The 14,121-nt window shown below is 46.3% G+C and overlaps 2 protein-coding genes across 14 annotated transcripts in view; one reads left to right on the top strand and one right to left on the bottom strand.

Annotated features, from left to right (window-relative positions):
• Nucleotides 1-5,791, bottom strand: part of DTNB (dystrobrevin beta) — a 1,143,128-nt gene extending 1,137,337 nt beyond the window's left edge. For 5 of the 8 annotated variants that reach the window (XR_013596287.1, XM_078650028.1, XM_078650030.1 and 2 more), the window contains exon 1: nucleotides 5,554-5,791. The gene's annotated coding sequence lies outside the window, so the exon portion shown is untranslated. Of the gene's footprint in view, nucleotides 1-5,548 lie in introns of all 8 variants that reach the window. The other 3 variants (XM_078650031.1, XM_078650033.1, XM_078650029.1) reach the window with 3 other exon arrangements.
• Nucleotides 5,792-5,893: 102 nt separating this feature from the next.
• Nucleotides 5,894-14,121, top strand: part of LOC144763959 (uncharacterized) — a 286,851-nt gene continuing 278,623 nt past the window's right edge. For all 6 annotated transcript variants that reach the window (XR_013596286.1, XR_013596285.1, XM_078650024.1 and 3 more), the window contains exon 1: nucleotides 5,894-6,076. The gene's annotated coding sequence lies outside the window, so the exon portion shown is untranslated. The remainder of the gene's footprint in view (nucleotides 6,077-14,121) is intronic.

Below are 14,121 nucleotides of genomic sequence, written 5' to 3'. Positions count from 1 at the left end.
CCTACACATTAGTGGCATCCTTAACTCTCAAACAGCACCCTAACACCAAAACTTTACCAACATAGCTGCTTCTGACTAAATATTCCCAACCAATCAGTAGCACTGATGCTTCAACAATAACCAGAACCACCAACACATTTTACCAGCCTAGTTATATGCTAGGTAGTAACAACAAAAACACACAATTAGAAGGAGGGTCCATGGGGTGTTTATAGACCAAGCACGATTACGTATCCCAAATTACTGACTTGGAAAACAAAAAGTAAAGGTGGGTCTTGGAGAAATACTGAGTTATGTATCACTGACCACCAGTCTACTCTAAACACTCGCATCTTCCCATTAGTGAAAGATGCATCTCAGGTGTAAAAGTCCCCATCAGATATCGTAGGGTGCCGCCCTGGTCATCATCTGGGACTCCTTCCACCAAGGAAGATGTTATTGCATCCCACAGTAAGAAGAGGAGGATGCCCCAGTGTGACTTGGGGTCTTTAATGGTAACTCAATCCTGATACCTGAAAAGTAGTGCGTATAAAAAAGGGGGAGTGAAGTGAGCAAATATAAAATTGGAGAGTATAGAGCAAACAACAATTTTATTAAGTGCCTCCAATACTTCCAAAAACTAAAAACAGTGCGGGAACATAGTAGGTTTAAACAAATGTCTACTATATAGTTGAAGAGGTCGACATGTTTCAGCAGATACAGGACTTCTAGTCCACTGCTTTCTTCAGGACCTAACCTTCCCTACTGCGTCTATGCGAGTCATATGTTAGGTAGTACCAGGCGCCCAAACCTTATTAACGCCAGACAGCTCGCAAACAAAACAGCAACTTTAATATCTAGACATCAGCAGCAAATGACTCGCCGAACCCAATCAAAATTCCAAACATGCAAGTTTCACCAGGATAGCTAATTCCCAAACAATGCCCAACAAAAAAAAGATTACTAGCACAGACACGTGCCAAACAGTCTCCTGTTTGCAAATCGCATTAGAAACAAAGCAACATCTCAGACTTAAAGAGTACTGCGTCGCCCACTTTCTAGCTGCACAGCAACAGCTCAACCCAAGTAGAACCTCTACATGCAAGGCAGACCAGCAAGCAAATCTATCTGCCAAATAGCATAGACTTCTCAGTACAGTTACATTTCAAAACACAAACTCTCCCAAACCTTATCATTCCTACCACATCACAAGCAACAACTCTGTGCCCAGTCCTCGGCAACCTACCTACGACCAATAATTAAAGCGGAAAATGTATCAACCCACAAAGTAACAACACAGCCCCACTACCACAGCACCTTAAGTTCAGAAGGATGACAAGCCTCTAGTTCAACCTGCACTCACACCTTAGCCTCAGAGCTCCCTCACAAACAACATCTCAATACCCAAACTGAGAACTAAATCAACTCAGGTAGAATCACCCACCCCATCGCAGCACTCAAAAGGGTGACAAACCTCCGGTTCAACCAGCACCCATACCTTAGCTTCACAGCTGCCTCCCAAGCGACATCACATTACCCTAACCTTAGCACTACATCAACCCAAGTAGTAACACCATCATTCTAGCCCTGGCAGCACAGCATCCTCCTACACAGCACTCAAATCTCAGAAGGATGACAAGCCTCTGGTTCAACCAGCACCCACACCAAAGCACTAGCAGCAGCACCACCACCCAAGCCCTGGCGGCGCAGCACCCAAAGCTCAGAAAAATGACAAGTCTCTGGTTCAACAAGCACCTCCTCCTTAGCACCACAGCGGCCTCCCAAGCGACATCCCTTTACCCTAACCTAAGCACTACATCAACCCAAGTAGCAACACCATCATTCTAGCCCTGGCAGCACAGCATCCTCCTACACAGCGCTCAAATCTCAGAAGGATGACAAGCCTCTGGTTCAACCAGCACCCACACCAAAGCACTAGCAGCAGCACCACCACCCAAGCCCTGGCGGCGCAGCACCCAAAGCTCAGAAAAATGACAAGTCTCTGGTTCAACAAGCACCTCCTCCTTTGCACCACAGCGGCCTCCCAAGCGACATCCCTTTACCCTAACCTAAGCACTACATCAACCCAAGTAGCAACACCATCATTCTAGCCCTGGCAGCACAGCATCCTACTACACAGCACTCAAATCTCAGAAGGATGACAAGCCTCTGGTTCAACCAGCACCCACACCAAAGCACTAGCAGCAGCACCACCACCCAAGCCCTGGCGGCGCAGCACCCAAAGCTCAGAAAAATGACAAGTCTCTGGTTCAACAAGCACCTCCTCCTTAGCACCACAGCGGCCTCCCAAGCGACATCACTTTACCCTAACCGAAGCACTACATCCACCCAAGCAGTAGCAGCACCACCACCCTGGCAGCACATCACCCTTCCTACACAGAACCCAAAGCTCAGAAGGATGACAAACCTCTGGTGCAACCAGCACCCACACCATAGCATCACAGCTGCCTACCAAGCGACATCACATTAACCAAACCTAAGCACTACATCAACCCAAGTAGCAACACCATCATTCTAGCCCTGGCAGCACAACACCCTTCCTACACTGAACCCAAAGCTCAGAAGGATGACAAACATCTGGTTCAACCAGTACCCACACCTTAGCATCACAGCTCCCTCACAAGCAACACTGCAATACTCAAACCTGAGCACTACAAAAATCCAAGCACTAGCAGCACCACCACCCTGGCAGCACAGCACCCTTCCTACACAGAACCCAAAGCTCAGAAGGATGACAAACCTCTGGTGCAACCAGCACCCACACCTTAGCATCAGAGCTCCCTAACAAGCAACACTGCAATACTCAAACCTGAGCACTACATACACCCAATCACTAGCAGCACCACCACCATGGGCGTCCGCAGGGGAGGGCAAGGGGTGGCGCTTTCCCCCCCCCCCCCCACCCCCCGATCGCCGGTCCCATTCCTTTTACGGCCGCCTTTGGTCCATAATTTTCACGATTACAGCAGGCTGTCCCCCTGCGAGAAGCCCCAGGAGTTTAAATGTTCTCTCACTGGGGCCTCTCGTACTTCTCTTTGAACTCTAGAGGCTGCAGCAGCCCCTCCCCGACCTCGAGCAGACCATGGACAGGCCCATTGTCATTCTGTCTGCTGTTGATCACCACATTAAGAATGACAATGGGCCGTCTGCCTTTAAGGTGCCTTGAAGACGAGTGATTAAGTTAACATTTTGCCCCCCCCCCTGGAAGGCGAGTGATGAAGTTAAAAGTTTGCTCCCCCCCCCCCCCCCCGGCCACATTTCTGCGGACGCCCATGACCACCACACTAGCCCTGGAAGCACAGCACTCTTACTATACAGAACCCAAAGCTCAGAAGGATGACAAGCCTCTGGTGCAACCAGCACCCACACCCTAGCACCACAGCTCCCTAACAAGCAACACTGCAATACTCAAACCTGAGCACTACATAAACCCAAGCACTAGCAGCACCACCACCCCAGAGCTGGCAGCACAGCACCCTTCCTACACAGATCCCAAAGCTCAGGATAACAAGCCTCTGGTGCAACCAGCACCCACACCCTAGCACCACAGCTCCCTAACAAGCAACACTGCAATACTCAAACCTGAGCACCACATAAACCCAAGCACTAGCAGCACCACCACCCCAGAGCTGGCAGCACAGCACCCTTCCTACACAGAACCCAAAGCTCAGGATAACAAGCCTCTGGTGCAACCAGCACCCACACCCTAGCACCACAGCTCCCTAACAAGCAACACTGCAATACTCAAACCTGAGCACCACATAAACCCAAGCACTAGAAGCACCACCACCCCAGAGCTGGCAGCACAGCACCCTTCCTACACAGAACCCAAAGCTAAGAAGGATGACATGCCTCTGGTGCAACCAGCACCCACACCCTAGCAGCACAGCTCCCTAACAAGCAACACTGCAATACTCAAACCTGAGCACTACATAAACCCAAGCACTAGCAGCACCACTACCCCAGAGCTGGCAGCACAGCACCCTTCGTACACAGAACCCAAAGCTCAGGATGACAAGCCTCTGGTGCAACCAGCACCCACACCTTAGCATCACAGCTCCATAACAAGCAACACTGCAATACTCAAACCTGAGCACTACATAAACCCAAGCATTAGCAGCACCACCACCCCAGAGCTGGCAGCACAGCACCCTTACTATACAGAACCCAAAGCTCAGGATGACAAGCCTCTAGTGCAACCACCACCCACACCTTAGCGGCACAGCTCCCTAACAAGCAACACTGCAATACTCAAACCTGAGCACTACATAAACCCAAGCATTAGCAGCACCACCACCCCAGAGCTGGCAGCACAGCACCCTTACTATACAGAACCCAAAGCTCAGGATGACAAGCCTCTGGTGCAACCAGCACCCACACCTTAGCATCACAGCTCCCTAACAAGCAACACTGCAATACTCAAACCTGAGCACTACATAAACCCAAGCACTAGCAGCACCACCACCCCAGAGCTGGCAGCACAGCACCCTTACTATACAGAACCCAAAGCTCAGGATGACAAGCCTCTGGTGCAACCAGCACCCACACCTTAGCATCACAGCTCCCTAACAAGCAACACTGCAATACTCAAACCTGAGCACTACATAAACCCAAGCACTAGCAGCACCACCACCCCAGAGCTGGCAGCACAGCACCCTTCGTACACAGAACCCAAAGCTCAGGATGACAAGCCTCTGGTGCAACCAGCACCCACACCTTAGCATCACAGCTCCCTAACAAGCAACACTGCAATACTCAAACCTGAGCACCACATAAACCCAAGCACTAGCAGCACCACCACCCCAGAGCTGGCAGCACAGCACCCTTCCTACACAGAACCCAAAGCTCAGGATGACAAGCCTCTGGTGCAACCAGCACCCACACCTTAGCATCACAGCTCCATAACAAGCAACACTGCAATACTCAAACCTGAGCACTACATAAACCCAAGCATTAGCAGCACCACCACCCCAGAGCTGGCAGCACAGCACCCTTCCTACACAGAACCCAAAGCTCAGGATAACAAGCCTCTGGTGCAACCAGCACCCACACCATAGCATCACAGCTCCCTTCAAAGCAACAATCACAATACTCAAGCTGAGCATCAAATCACCCCAAGTAGTAACACCATCACCCTAGCCCCCTGGCAGCACAGCACCCTCCCAAACAGCACCCGAAGCTCAGTAGGGTGAGAACACCCTGTTGTAACCAACACCCGCCTTTATCAGGCCTGCGACCCTTTCCTAAATACGAGGGGCACCCCTAGACCCACCAGAGAGGTGTGCTCCACAGTACAGCCCCCACTTAACTGGAGAGACCCCTCACCCCCAACACAACCATGTCCCCCGCCTCTGGCGCTGAGAAGGAGACCCCCCCAGAACTCAGGTGGGGCACACGCAGCCCCATCCGCCTACCCCTGTCAGACGACACGCTGCACACCTCTGCGGCTCCATCAGGAAGTGAGGCTCGGCGCCGCTGCCTCCCGCATCCCCGGCCGCTCTCCTCCTGCCCCTGGGCCACCACCACCACCGCCGCCTCTCCCTCTCACCTCACCTCGGGCTGCCCCCCAGGCTCGCACCGGCTGCGGCGGTTCCTTCACGCGCCCGGTCTCACTTCTGCCTCGGAGCGCGCGCGACCGCGCGCATCACCACCTCCCGCCCGCCCGGCGCGTGCACACACGCGCACATCTGTCCGCGGCGCGCGCTGAGCCCTCCATCCCTCCCTCCTGTGGTCCTTCGACACCACCACCAACAATGCCAGTGCACCTTTTTTTCCGTTAGCGGCACGTCATGACGCACGGGAGGCGCCTCTCGCGCTGCTCCCTGGCCAGTGTAGTTCACCAGGGGGCTCTGGCCTGCGGCGCCATCTTTTGTCTCACTTTGTGTGACCGGCGGGCACGAGCTGGTGCGCCCAGGTGGAGCCATGACCTCATGTGTGGAGCAAACGGATGAATTTATTTAAAACCTAGTGGCTGTGGGATTCAGTCCTGCAATAGACCAAACCTCCTAACTTTTAAAGCTTTTTTTGAACAATATTTGGAGCTAATAAGGGACATTATATCACCACTCAGGAACAGGTAAGGCATAGCTGCCAAGGTTTGAGACTGCTTATTTGTGTCACCTCATAAATTAAATTTTCTTATGTGCCTCATATGAATGAATGCATTATGTGTGGCACTTGTAGTGATGAAAAAAAGAGAACCGAGAACTGAATAGAGAACAACAGTTATGCCAATGTAGTGAGATAGATTTCTCAAATTAGCCCATGTTGTGGCATAAAAACTGCCCAATGCTCCTAAAGTTCCTACACAAGATCATTAATGTACTTAATTTTGCTATCAGGTTCGCCTTGCAGATGTATTTAGCATCTTAATAACCAATAAAATAAATGTTTTCAAAGCATGAATAAAGCTTAGTAAACGTTGGTACTATGCCTAGTAGATATTTCACTTAAATGAAATTTTTTTTTAAGCCATAACAGGTATCAATGACAATGTGTGGTAATCTCGGACAGCCACTACCCAAAAAAGTCGGGAATCCTATGCCACTTTCGCGAAAGCAACATCTGGTTCATCACCACTGTGATAAACAGAACCAGGCCAGGTTAGGATTGGCATGGAAAATGAATGGCAAAAAACTAGGTCGCTCACTGGTTCTCTGCCCCCTCCCCAAGCCATTTGGAATTCAGGTGTATGTTGTAGTCACGCAGGCAAAGGAAAGAAGTGGCCTGTTCTTCACCCGTTCCACAGTCTCAATCACACTCCAGCACCTCCAGCCCTTGTGTAAGGGCACCTGCCTCCCTCACGCCTGCAACGGATTGGGAAAGGGTAGCTTTTTCCCTTTCTGACATCCTGCAGACCATCTCCCTTATCACAAGGCTGCTACAGGCACCAGTTTAATCTTGCAAACAAAAGACTGTGCCAAGAGTATTCCAAGAGGAGCTCTAATTTGCGTGACCTTTAATTTCAGCCCGATAAAGCTGGGCCAAGCATTAAAATGCGTTAGACTAATGTGGTAAATGAAGTTCAGGAGCATAGTTGTAGATTAAATAGATAATTTAATCTGAGCACAAACAGCAGTCTGCCAAATGCTTGCTGGCCAGGCACAAACTGACTCTGCAGGATTCCAAATGAGTCAGAGCCACTTAAGTTCTAGAATGGGGAATGGGGAAAGGAAGGCAGGGACCATAGAGCTGGGGAAACAAGGGAACTGGTTACAACACATCTTCCCTCATTAATACAGAAAGAAAAGAAAAAGTAAAGAACAGGTACAATTGAAAACAAGGCTATCAAATCAATCACAACAATAATCATTTAAGTACACAGGTGGTTTGCGAAACCTTGAGTGTGTGGAATTGCCAGGATTAACAACAGAATCAGTAACAGGAGGAATGGAGGTGGTGTCATCCAACTCACCACATTGCGAATCAGTAGCATCACCTCCACCAACGCAGTGGCTCTGGGCAGGAGTAGGAGTAGGAACACCTGAATTATCAAAAGAAGAAAACATATAACCACTATTCCCCCCATTGAATACACTTTTCTGTAGAAGTACAGGGTCACATTTACTAATTTTTTTGTACAAGGCGACTCTCCTCAGGTTCCAACTCTCACCATTGGTTAAGGTAACATAATGAGGAAAAACATTTTTTACAGTGAAAGGACCTCTAAATTTAGACAAACCTTTGGTTACTCTACCAGGCCTCACCTTCACCAAGTCGCCCTCTTGGATATTGGAGATAAAAGACTGAGTACCGGAAAAACTCTCGTGAGGTACGTCATCAGCGACAAGGTTTCTCATCCAGGAAGGGCTTAGCTTAGTGGTGGGAACCCTGCCCCGCATGATCTCAAACGGAGACTTGTTAAGTGAACCATGAGTGGAAGTGCGATGAGCATAAACCATTTCCTGTACTAAATCATTGACAGGAACACCTTGAGAGATGGCCATCTGAATGGTGCCTTTCACGAGTCTGTTCAAGCGCTCACACAGACCATTTCCCTGAGGATTATAGAGGGAGGTTCTATGGTGTTTGATGCCAAAGCTACTCAAAAAACAACACATGGACTGCGAAACTAATTGTGTACCATTGTCAGTGACTACAACGCTGGGAGAGCCTTCTTGTTGAAATAAAAACTTCAAATGTTTAATGGTTGTGTCAGCCGTGATGTCCCTTAAAAACTCAACTGAAAGCCATTTGCTAAACAGATCAACAGAGACTATAGCAAAACGCTGGGACAAAGGCAACTCTTCCAAGGGACCAATGAAATCAAAGCACAAAGTGTGCCAAGGTAAATCTGGATGAATTATTGTCCCCATACTTGAACCAACAGCAACCTTCAGCCTCTTCTCACTCTCCCTGCAAAATGTACATGCTTCAATCCACAAAGAAACCTGAGAATCCAGACCAGGCCACCAAAAGTTGGCTTTTAATCTGTGTTGCGTTAACGTCTGCCCCAAATGGCCCTCATGCGCCAAAGCAATTAACCTAGGTCTCAGAGTAGAGGGCGGGATAAATTTCTCACCGCGCATCAAGACATTATCCTTAAATAAGGAAAGTTCATCAATGACCTTTAAGTACGGCCTCACACTGACATTAACGCAACTCTCCCGTCTGGAACCAGCTCTCAATAACACAACAACTTCTGCTAGGACAGTGTCCTTAGACATGGCATCAAACCACTCATCTTTTGAAAAGGACCCTTCCCCCAAAAGAAGAACATCGTCAATCCAAGCAATGTTGTCATCACAACACTCTAGACAAAAATCTGATTTGTTCCCTTCCTGAGTGTCAACGGACAATCTGGAGAGACAGTCTGCCTGAAAGTTCCTCCATCCTTGTAAATGTGATATGTCAAATTGATACTCCTGTAATTTCGCAGCTAATCTAGCAAGCCTAGGAGAACCACTAGTGGCACCACCTGGTGAAAAGATGCGGACAAGTGGTTTATGATCAGTCTTTAGAATACATTTTGCACCCCACAGATAAGCACGGAAATAGTGAGTACCCCATGCTGCTGCCAATGCCTCTTTCTCGATGACCGAGTAATTTCTTTCAGAAGCTGACAAAGTACGAGAGGCAAAAGCAATGGGGCGATCACCCTCTTTGTGCTTCTGAAGGAGTACTGCACCAATGCCGGTGGCACTTGCATCAACTAACAGTGTTGAAGTTTTCTTGGTGTCGAAAGGTGCTAGAATGTTTGCATTACAGATATCATTTTTTATGCTGACAAAACAATTCTCCTGCTCAACTCCCCAATTGAATTTACATCCTTTTTTTAATAACTCCGTCATGGGCATGGTCTTCTCTGAAAATTTTTCAACAAAACGTGAATAGTACTCAATCAAACCCATGAAGGAGCGCAACTGGTCTTTGTCTGCAGGACTAGGGGCCAACCGTATGGCCTCCAACAAATCTCTTTTTGGTTTGACACCCTCTGACGATATTTCGTGTCCCAAATAGTCTATATTTTGCACCAGAAAAGAGCATTTTTTTTTTCTCAAAGTGATACCAGTGTCTCTAACTCTGTGTAAGACATCCCTGAGTACACGATTATGACACGCTATGGAGTTGCCAAACAACAGAATGTCATCTTGAAAGAAGATAACATTGTGCAGCCCCTTGAAGATCTCACTCACCATCCTCTGGAACACACTGGCTGCTGACACTAAACCGAAAGGGAGGCGGGTGAATTGGAAAATACCCTCTGTAGTTATAAAGGCAGTGAGTTCCTTGGATGACTCGTGTAGTCTCACCTGGTGGTATGCACTCTTCAAGTCAAGCTTAGAAAAAAACTTAGCTCCTTGAAGAGTGGACACCATTTCACCTATATTGGGTAAAGGGAAAGTGTCAGCAACTACACACTTGTTTAGAGACCTGAGGTCCACACAGAACCTCAGTTTGCCATCCGATTTTTTACAAATCACAACAGGCGAAACCCAAGCCGAAGCCTCAACTGGCTCAATCACACCACTCTGCAGCATTTCATTGATAAGGGCCTTCACTTCGTCCCTTATGGATAGAGGTACCCTCCTTAATTTGTGTTGAACAGGAAATACTGTTTTTCTTTAGTTTGATGAAATGAGAGTACCCTTTAAGTTCACCCAGTTCATCGTTGAAAACAACTTTAAACTCTTCAAGAATACTGTCAACACTCTCATCCTCTATGACCATAATTTGGTTTTTCGCCCTGGGGTTAATGATGATATACAGGTCGTATTGGTGTACCCATCCCAAAATGGGCGGGCCATCCAGCGAAACATACACACGACCAAATGTAGACCTCTTCTCGAACACAATGTCAGAGTCAAAGTACCCTATTATGTCAATCTTTCCTCCTTGGAAACCAGTAGGATTAATGTCACTTTGAGTAAGATCTTTGTTCTTCCAAATACCTAAAAATAAATCCTGAGGGATGATCGTGTAACGAGAACCAGTGTCTCCCATCAAGTAAACCTGGTGTTTATCTATGAGGAAGAGAGCCTTGGGTCTATTCTGACGCCTTTCTTCATTGACAGCAACATCATCATTGACGACTAGAAGTTTGTCTCTCTCACTTGCACCCTCATGTAGGTAGTCTTGTACTACAGCTACTCTTTGTTTTGTCTTGGCTCTGCACATTTTTGAGAAATGTCCCATACGGCCACACTTGAGGCACTCTTTATTCGCAGCAAAACAAAACCTTGCTTCAGAGGAGTGACTATAACTACCACACCTAGAACATTGCCTACTGTTGGAAACATCCTTTCTTTGGAATATTTTTGATTTGTTTTTAATAACAGCAATAGATTCTTCGTCACAATGGCCACACTCTGGACTGGACTTTTTGACTGAGACTTCAGAGATATCTTGCTGTGAATAGCTATTTTTATGAGAGTCAATAACTAATACAATTCTCTGTCTCTTCTATGACTTTTGCCAACTCGATGGCTGTTTTCAGTGAAGGGTTCTTGGCAGCCCATAGTCTTTCTTTAATTTTCTTGTTGGTGCACTGGACCATTAGTTGGTCTCTTATGAGCTCATCGTTCATGGCTCCAAATTTACATTTGATAGATAGCTCCCTTAGACGTGCTACAAAATCATCAATAGATTCCGCCTCTTTTTGGTGTTGTGTATAAAATTTATAACGATACATCACCAGATTCTCCTCTTTAGAAAATCTTACTTCTAGCCTAGCAATGGCTTCTTTGTACTCATCAGGCATAGCTTGCCCATTCGCTTGTAGTGCTATTGGTAAGAAACGGAAAACTCTCTGACCTTCTTTGCCCAATGAGCTAAGCAGAATGGCTTTCTTCCGCTTTGCAGAAAATTCCTGCCCATCTAATGCCTCCAGGTAATTGTCAAATATTATGAACCAATCCTCCCATGGAATTTGTGGATTTCCAGCATCAGGTAGGAAAGGAGGTGGAAGAATAACATTTATAGGAGCATTTACTTGTTGGTCCATAATGAACACACAAACCCAAATTGCGAGAGAAAATTGATGTATGACTCCGCACAAAAACCTCTCTGCAAAAGATTCTGAATACTGGTTTTACTTCGACACAAATTTGATCAATGTTTCACTTTGACATTCTTACTCAGCTTCTTGTGAAATCAGAGTCTCAGGACTTCGTTTTGTTTCTGAACAGTAAATATGTGAAACGAAGCTTTGGGGAAAATACAGTAGTTAGAATAAAATATGCCTGACCTTAATCCAAGTATAGGTTGAAAAACGAGACTTGGAGTTCAGCGCGAAGAGATGCTGTGAGACAAAATGTTGATACACCCCTCTCCACTTGCGTTGACGTAAACAAAATGGTCTCACATGAAAGAGAGGCTTGAATTCGGTTGATAGTGAGGCTTGGGGCTCAGCGCGAACAGTCACTGTGACGCGCAGCTCTTTCTTCTCGCGTGTGACATGCAGACCTTTCTCCTCTCGCGCTGGAAGACAGAGGGGAATGACGCGCGAGAAGGAATGATGCAGGCGCAGGGAGAACGCGGGCCTCTTTTCAAACGATATAGTTTACTCACAGTTCGTTGGTCCTTCGGTGAAAGGCAGGTAAATTCCCCAGATTTGAAGAAAGTAGATTTCTTCTCCTTCTTGGACTTCTGATTTTAACGGCACTTTGTGGGTTGTTAGCGATGACTGCTGCTGTTTGTCAATTTTCTCAAAACGGTAAAAACGCTTTGTTGTCTTCAAAGAATTCAGCTCACTCTCCTTCTACTTCCTGGCCAGCACACGCCTACACCAACGTCGCCAAAATGTGGTAAATGAAGTTCAGGAGCATAGTTGTAGATTAAATAGATAATTTAATCTGAGCACAAACAGCAGTCTGCCAAACGCTTGCTGGCCAGGCACAAACTGACTCTGCAGGATTCCAAATGAGTCAGAGCCACTTAAGTTCTAGAACGGGGAATGGGGAAAGGAAGGCACGGACCATAGAGCTGGGGAAACAAGGGAACTGGTTACAACAACTAACCCACAATGCGTGGTACCTGGCAGGGCGGGTAAGGATGTACAGTTTATTATCATGTTATTTTAACGGAGATTTGTATTCAATACTCATGCGTAGTTGATATGTAACACTTTCAATCTTACACTTGAATTGTTCCAATGAATCACTTCCTAGCTGGTGGTGTTTGCAATGATGAAGTAAGGCAGTAATTAAATAATGTTCTCACAGCTTTTCGAGTTAATGTGAGAGAACTTGAAAAAATTGTTCTTGTCCATGCAACCTATTCGTTGGACCCAACTCTCTAAGTAGCCAGGGTCAAGGCAGTGCTTACATTGAGCCGGTGGTGGCAGGAAGGGCCCACCAGCACTCATTTTAGGGGGCAGCACTTATTTTTCGTAACAGACTTTGATCCAGAGCAAGAGAGAAAAAAAGCACAAAAGGGGTAAAAAAAAGAGGAAGAGAAAACCCGTGACAAAGAGAGAAAGCAGAGATGGAAAAAATAACCCGCTAATGTGATATGAAAAGGCAGGGACTGCACGGTGGTGGATTAAAGAGGCCTGAGGTGGACTAATGATTACGCAGTTGTTGACGCCCAAAGAGATCTAATTTTATGGGTGTCAATTCACGGGAAAGGGAGAAATCCTGGTATCATATATGTAGCCAATAACATGAGGGAAACGGTTTGAGCCACTAATCTCAGTTCTGTTTATTTATTCAAATATTAATTGCAGAACGTTAAGGTTTAGGAAATTAGCATTACCAAATCATAAGCAAAAGTGTGATCTAGCCCTCTCTAAGTGGCAAGCGGACTGGCATAATGCCTGTCTCCTTCAAATTTGAAAGCTACAATATGCCAACCCTCACTGCACTTAAGCTAAAAGTAAAATGTAAAAAATCCTGTTGTTCCCAAAACAGCACATCTTTATTGTATTAGACAAAGAAAGTGCACTATTTTCATAGCCTGACGTTACGTAAATGTGCAGTACTGAAATGTTACCTACAAAGCACCATAACATTATTATTTTAAAATAATACTTGCATTGGCTAACAGTGTGCCTAATTTGTTGCTAATACTAAACACATCCGAAGCAATGAACTGCTTTTATTATCATCATTGGTTAACGGAAGCTCAGCTGAGTGGCCTTGCAATGTTGCAACATCAGAACATCCTTTCCTGGGGAAGCTAGTGAAACATTATTTTTGTACATGCAAGTAGCGACCCTGGGTTGCAGCTGAATTAAAATGATTTTCTGAAACAGAATGAAAACATGAACGTGCAGTGTTCGTGTACACAAAAAGCACTCTTTTAAATGCAGCCTACTCATGCCAATTATAGTAAACCTGAAGAAGGCACAATATTTTATTATGAAAATATGCTCCCACAATGCCCCCTTAATAGTGTCAACTATCACACTATCAAAGACTTACAACTTAGTTATCATTGATTTCAACACATTTTCTTTCTTCCTCAATGTTTTCAAACTGTCTTAGATCTCCGCCCTACTTTCATCAAGTGCAATCTCCTCCTTCATCTATTATCTCATCGTCTTCTTCATATTCCTGCAATTACACCTAGAACCCCTAACACAAACTGAGTGACAACACTTGAATGTTAGAGTAGACAAACACTGATTAAAACTACTGCTTTTATTGTTAGTGAAACATCAATCTTTACTACTAAATGTCT

The sequence above is a fragment of the Lissotriton helveticus genome, chromosome 6, assembly GCF_964261635.1.
Source record: "Lissotriton helveticus chromosome 6, aLisHel1.1, whole genome shotgun sequence".
NCBI classification, from domain to species: domain Eukaryota; kingdom Metazoa; phylum Chordata; class Amphibia; order Caudata; family Salamandridae; genus Lissotriton; species Lissotriton helveticus.
This window is presented reverse-complemented; position numbering and strand designations above follow the sequence as displayed.